General features: G+C 32.2%; 1 pseudogene; it reads left to right on the forward strand.

Annotated features, from left to right (window-relative positions):
• The first annotated feature begins 333 nt into the window (after window positions 1-333).
• Window positions 334-5,339, forward strand: LOC141667780 (putative disease resistance RPP8-like protein 2; annotated as a pseudogene).
• Window positions 5,340-7,441: the final 2,102 nt, after the last annotated feature.

Below are 7,441 nucleotides of genomic sequence, written 5' to 3' on the forward strand. Positions count from 1 at the left end.
ACATACTTCATTTATATATATTATATCGGGTCTCGGGTTTGGATTGGGTCTGAATCGGGCTTCGAGTTTCGGGCCGGGTCTCAGTTCGGAACACCTAAGATCCAGATCCAAACTTTTTCGGGTCTAAAAATAAGATTCAAATCCAGATCCAGATCCAAAAAATCGGGTTCGGATAGACCCAATCGGATCGGAATGGGTCGGGTATCCGTCGGGTCCGGTAAAACTGCCGTCCTATATATATATCGTCCGGTGGTAGCATTAAATGTTGCTCTCATCTATTAACGTAACGTCATAAAGTCAACTTTTTTGTTCATATCTGTTCATAATTTTCAATTTGTTAAGAACATATTATAATATCCCTCCTATATATATCGTCCGGTGTGTGATTATGTACACCACCTTCTACTTAACAAGAAGAGAAACCTGTACACAGAAAACATCCCCGTAACAAATTTCCTTTTCTCATACTCTCTAATTTGTCTATTCTCTTTTGTCCTAGATAACATGGCTGCGGCAGTGGTCTCTTTCACTGCCAAAAAACTGGGAGAGTTGTTAAATTCTGAAATCAAACATTTAGATGGAGTGAGAGCCAAAGTCACGGAAATTCAACGTGAGCTGGAGCAGATGGAAAGTTTCTTGAAGGAAGCTGATAAGAAACAAAACAAAGATGAAAGAGTGAAAGATCGGGTTGCGAAAATAAGGGAGCTTGCTTTTACAATAGAAGATGTTATCGAGACTTTTGCAATGGAAGATCCAACAAAGAACCACGAATCATGCTTGATGAACACGTTACGTGCTTGCTTGCCGATTGACGGAATAATTACCCTTTGCAGTTCTCCTTGCTTGCCGAGAAGAGCAATAAGTATCCACAACATTTCCTCAGAGATCGATGCTATAAAAAAAGAGATCACCGTGCTCACTACAAGTCTACAAACTTATGGTATTAAAGGTTTGGAAGAAGGACAAACCTCCATTTCATCTGTTAACCCTAGAAGTAAGAGGATATTCTATTCTCATATTGTTGAAAAAGATTTTGTGGGGATGCAGAAGGAATTCGAGCAATTGATCTCTGCTCTGAAGGAGGACCAGGTTTGTGAAGTTGTTTCAATCTGGGGAATGGGTGGACAAGGGAAAACTACTCTTGCTCAAAAACTTTAGAATCATCCCGAAGTTAAAGAATCTTTCGAGAAATTTGCTTGGGTTTGTATCACTCAACAATTTGACCGGGAAAAAGTTCTTAAGGAAGTCCTGAAACAACTCATCCATGAAACAAGAAAGAAAGATGTTGCCACTATGGACGATGGAGAATTGGTCGGAGAACTTTACAATGTTCAAAAAGAAAACAATTGTCTAGTTGTTCTTGATGACATCTGGAAATTAGATTCTTGGGGACAACTCAAGGATGCATTTCCGGTTGGAGAGACTGCTAGTGGTAGCAAAATTTTAGTCACAACTCGTGAGAAAAGAGTAGCTGATATAGGACATGTGCAAAAGATCGAGGGCCTGACAATTGAGGAGGGCTGGCAACTTCTTTGTAAAAAAGCAGGAATAACTGATGACATCTTATCAGGTTAGTAAAATTTCTTTATTTTTTTTACTAGGAAGGTTGTAAAATAAAATACTTACAAACATCAGAATACTACATCAGAATCTTTTGTTTATGTACTCAAATGAATACATAAATTGAAAGTTTAAAAACTACATAATATTTACACAAACTTATCACCTCTAAAAATAGGAACCACTACATGATTTATCTCCACTTCTATCTTTAATAAAACTAAATCTCTAGAAGTATTCTTACACTTATTTATTCAACTCTAAATGAATAAACAAAATACAAAAATTATTATCTAAAATAAGTTTTAGATTAAATCCCAACATCCGGTACTTTGACAAATTTTTATATATAATTAAGTTTCAGTTATAAAATGTAACTCTTCTTTTAAAAGAAAGGGGAAAATATCAAATTGATCATTCATTTCATTCAAATGTATCAAATAGGTTATATATTTTCTTCCAGTTTGACTCAATTTGGTTACTAATTTAAAATTTTATATTAATTTAGTTATTAAAAAATTAAAATTTTGTATCGATTTAATCATCGGAAGATAATTTATTTGATAAGAATTTTCAAATTAATAATCAAAATGAATTAAACTGGAAAGTACTGTAATGACATACTTGATATATATTTGGAGAAACGAGTGATTCACTTGATATTTTTCCCCTAAAAGAAAAACTTTCTTTTCAATATAGTTTTAAACTTCTAATTATGTGGAATAAATTTATGAACTTTAGATTTTTCTCCGTTTTGCACCCCTTTGTTCATTTTCCGTCCAAAATACCCATTAGTACTGTACATAAATTAAATTTGAAGTATATTTCATTATATTTAAATATAAAGTACACCTAGTTCTTATCACAGGCTAATAATAATATACCGATTAAGTGTCTCTTATTCGAATTTTTATATATGATAATAATTATTTTGATAAATATTGGGTGAAATATGAAACAAAATTAAAGGTTGAATAAAAGTAATTTTAAAAAAAGATTTGAGATTAAAGTGAAAAGTTTACCGGAAAATAATGGGATTGAAAGTGTTATTTACTTTTATGGCTTAAATATCAAAGTGTTTACTTATATCAGTTTAATCATCAAAATTAATCTCATATCATTGAGATCATCAAAGTAATAATAAATATCAAAAGAATACCTCAAAATATGTGCTCGAGAATTAAAAATAATTTATTGAATTCTCAACATTTTTCTTAAATTCTATCACAACCAATCGAAAAGACACAAATTCATAATATTTCAGATTACATAGTGAGATTTTAAAAAAATTATCTACTAATTATTTTTATTTAAATAAAGAAAATTTCTACAAAATTAAAAATAAATAGTAGATAAATTTTTAAGAATCTTACTATATTAACTAAAATACTAGAATTCATAAATTTTTATTTGGTTGTAATGAATTCAAAAAAAATATAAAACTCCATAAAATAATTTTTAATTTTCGAACACGTCTTTTAATGTATTTGTTTGATATTTATTATTAATTTAATAATTCAAATAAGACCCTTAAATTTGATAATTAAATTGATATATGACGATTAAGTAAACACTTTAATATTTAACCCCTAATTTTATCTCTTCGTTCACATAAAACATCTTTTGTGCAAATGTTCCCGATCGATATAAATTACTTTCTTTTACCCAAAAAAACTCATTTGCTCATGTATTGTGTTCGACTACAGTTCATTAAAATTGCTCTTTGACAAAAAAACATGTGTTGTTTACTTGAGAAAGATAGAAAACACATTTTTTCAAGGTTCCAATTTTAGTTGCATAATCACTAATCAAGTGAGTGGTTTTTCTTATCTGATTATCGTACACGTTGTGCATGTATGTATTACATCTTAGCGGACGTAATAGTGGCCTCTCAGATGGAAGGAATAGGAAAGAGCATGGTTAAAAAATGCAAAGGTTTACCACTAGCTATTTCATCCATTGGAGGAATTCTTAATGGCAAATTGCTGAGAGAGTGGAAGATCATAGACAAAGATATTTCTTTTTACTTACGAGCAGGAGTACTAACCGAGGCTGATGAAGACCACACAGTGAGACAGGTTTTAGGGTTGAGTTATGATAGCTTATCTCCTTGTCTTAGGCAATGCTTTCTCTGTTTTGCTAAATTTGAGGAGGATCAAGTGATCGACACCTTGGAACTTTACCTCCTTTGGATGGCAGAAGGTTTGTTATCTGTAGAAGATAAAGCAGAAGGAATGATGTTGTTGGATGTAGCTGAAAGTTTTTTGGATGAACTAACACATCGAAGTCTTGTTCAAGTTAAAAAAAATGAAGATAAAGGGAATTCATGGTCGAAGTACAAAACATGTAGTGTTCATGATCTTGTTCGAGACTTATGTCTGTCTAAAGCTGAGGAGGAAAACTTCATCAAGGTTATTCATTCCAAACCCGAACGTGAGAATGAATATAGAGCACGCAGGTTATGCATCAATTCATTTAATGAATCTTTGTTAAAACTTTATGATGATGATACGGTTTCACATTTTCGGTCCCTTTTTGTTGCTACACCTAGTCCAGGTTTAAGGAAAGCTGAGTGCATGTGGCCAAATAAAATCCTTAGTCTTGAAAATTTGAAGTTGCTCCGAATTTTCAGAGCGCAGCATTTTAAATTTACTAAGCAGGAGATGGAAATCATATCAGGGCTAGTGTATCTAAAGTGTTTGAATTTACATGAGTGTATCGTCGAGGAGTTGCCATCTTCAATAGGTGACCTAAGAAATTTGGAAATCCTTGATCTTAGGGTTGTTTCAACGCTTAAGGTGCCAAATGTTCTGTGGAAGCTAAAGCAGTTAAAGTACTTATACCTTCCCAGTAAGTTAGAAGTAGTTGAGAAGTTGGGATTTAAAGGGCTGGATGAGCTGGAATCGATACACAATTTCGACTCATTCCATTCTGATATGTATGAGCTGATTGGATTACAAAAACTCAAAATTGTAAGTGGAATGCTCAATACGGAGAGTGATGTTTCATGCAAAGCTTTTCTTGATTTTATCAATTCCAGGGAATTGCGCCAATCTGATCTCAGAATTTTCATGGAAGATAGACTCAATTGGGTATCATGGTTAGAGTGTTGTTTCATCAATGTCTTACATATATGGGGTCCAATATGCAGATCACCAGAGGAGTATGAGTATGACCACACTCGCTTCTCTTCTTCTTGTCTTGGTAAATTGACGTTAATCAGTTGTGAGATGGAAGAAGACCCAATGATACTATTGGAGAAACTTCCCAACCTACGCGAACTTTGTCTGGATCCACATGCATATCTGGGAACGGAGATGGTGTGTTCAGCCAAGGGCTTCCCCAAACTAGAACATTTAACGCTTAATGGTTTGTAGGTTTAAAGCAATGGAGGGTGGAAGAAGGAGCCATGCCAAATCTCTTTTCCTTGACGATTTCCGACTGCAGAGAGTTGGAGATGCTTCCAGAAGGATTGAGATACCTGGTTGCATTGTCTTCCCTCACCATAATTGCTATGCCTGTTGCATTCAAGGACAGGATACGGGGGATGGATGGAGTAGATGGTGTAGATATGTACAAAATTTCTCACGTGCCATTCCTTTTGCCAACAATACCGTATCGCAAAATTTCTGACGTGTCGGTGCCACGCCGTTTTGCATACGTACCAGTGCCGAATGCTGGAGTTCCTTTTCAACTCACATAGTTTGTATCAGTTTCCTTTCTCAGTTGTTGTCTTTTACTCGAGCAAACAAAACTTTGTATTTGTAATAATATTGCAGAACGTATGTGGACTCCAGGACTACGTAGAACTTAACTCTATATATAATATATTTTGATAATACCTCTTTATGTTTCTAAGAGCACTCTTATTGTCATTCTATATCCTGCAGAGTTCCACTTTTTTCCTTGTTATATTGGTGTTCAACCTTCATGGCCTACACGAATCCTACAAACTAGACAATACACGACTGATACAAACTTCAAATCTCACAGTTACATAACACGCAATCTTCTCATTACGTCTGATTCCAAAAGACCTCACACTGTACCTTGCTTTGGAGAAAACATGGCCACTGAGTTGTTCCAATACCTTAGAGGCCTGGTGAGTCATTCAACGCTCTCTCGGACAGATATATTGAGAACAAGGTTTCGTACCTTAAGCTCTCTCATGGGGTTGGCTAATTTCCTGTCCGAAGCCATTTTGATGTTAGTTGCTGTGGGGAAGAAGTAGCTGAGGGTGAAAAGATCAAACTGCCCCTAAATCACATAAACAAACATTTCAATAAAAAAAATAATATTCCATACTTTTTAGCTCTACAAATAAAAAACAAATTCCGAAAATAACATTTTCCTATGGAAACTTATTTTATACATTTTCAAGAAATATATCCGGCTGGTTTAAGTGGAATTAACAGTAAACACTGGTAATATATTAGATTTTAAGTCCAACAACATTCTAATAAATATTTTACAAATAAAATATAATATTTTAGTGATTTAAGATAATTTTGTGACTGATCAATTCCAACAACATTCTTTATATTTATGTCTTATTATTAAAATAATAATATATTTGAATTATACAAAAGGAAAATAAAATGATGAGAGAAGAGAAATGCACTACAAAAAAAAGGCTAAATTCAACCGAAAAAAATCGGTCGAATTTAGCTTAATTCGACTGCGTGCAGTCGAATTTACTTAATTTCGACCGATTTTGAATCGGTTGTAATAAAGGGAGTCGAATTTAGAGGTTCAGTAGTATTTAACTAAATTCAACCGACTAATTACAATTGGATAAATACAACTCCTTAAATTCGACCGGCAAAATTCAACCAAAGGCGGTCGAATTTAAATTTCCATTTGAAATTTTAAAATCCCACACAACAAGAATAATCAAAATTATAAATATCTATACGATTGGATTACTTTAAGAGAATTATAAACTATAATCCTATATCCATATCCTAAACATTAAATTTATAATTCCTAAATTATATATTCAACCATATAATCTTCTTTAATATAGCGACTAAGAACAATTTTATTATACAAAATAAATTATCCATAAATAAATGCAACAAATTGAAGAAATTTGAAGATTCTCATACAACATATAGTATTAAAAAATAAACTAAGTAAATATAATAGTATATAAACAGGTGCTATAATTTAGATAAGATATAAATATCAAAATAAATATAAATTCAAAAAATTAAAATATAACTTAAAATATTAATTAAATTGAAAAAAATAAAGATATTTTTATTAGTGATATAACCAAAATTTGAGATCAAAATAATTTTATTTGGTTTCTCATTTTAAAAGTCAAGTATCAGTTGACTAGTACAACTAACTAGCGTTTAGTTATGAATTTGTGCTTCGATTTTTTTAAAATATGTTTTATCGATCAAAATGTATGGATGTCAATATATATATATATATTAGCGATATAACTAAAGTGTCATATCAAAATAAATTTTATTTGGTTTGTCATTTGAAAAGTCAAACATCAGTTATACTAGTACAACTACCTAGTGTTTAGTCCTAAATAGGTGTTTCAATTTTTTTAAAAATATTTTTCATTGATCCACCGGGGTGAACGCGGGTCGGATTGGGCGGTTTAGAGGTAATAAATCGAACCAACTCAATTACTTCGGATTTTAGAAAAATGAACCTGTTAACTTAAAAAATTATTTTCAACCCAACACTACCCTTTATATATAGGGTCTGGTTGGTTCGAGTTGGTTTGAGTCAAAATTACAAATAAATTTAATCAAAAGTTGAAGTGTACCCCATAATTTAACAGAAGATAAATATTATTGGATACTATATGTACCGTGTACTCTTTTAGTTTAAAGTCAATAATCTATGATATGTTACC

This window comes from Apium graveolens, chromosome 6 (assembly GCF_009905375.1).
Source record: "Apium graveolens cultivar Ventura chromosome 6, ASM990537v1, whole genome shotgun sequence".
Taxonomy (NCBI): domain Eukaryota; kingdom Viridiplantae; phylum Streptophyta; class Magnoliopsida; order Apiales; family Apiaceae; genus Apium; species Apium graveolens.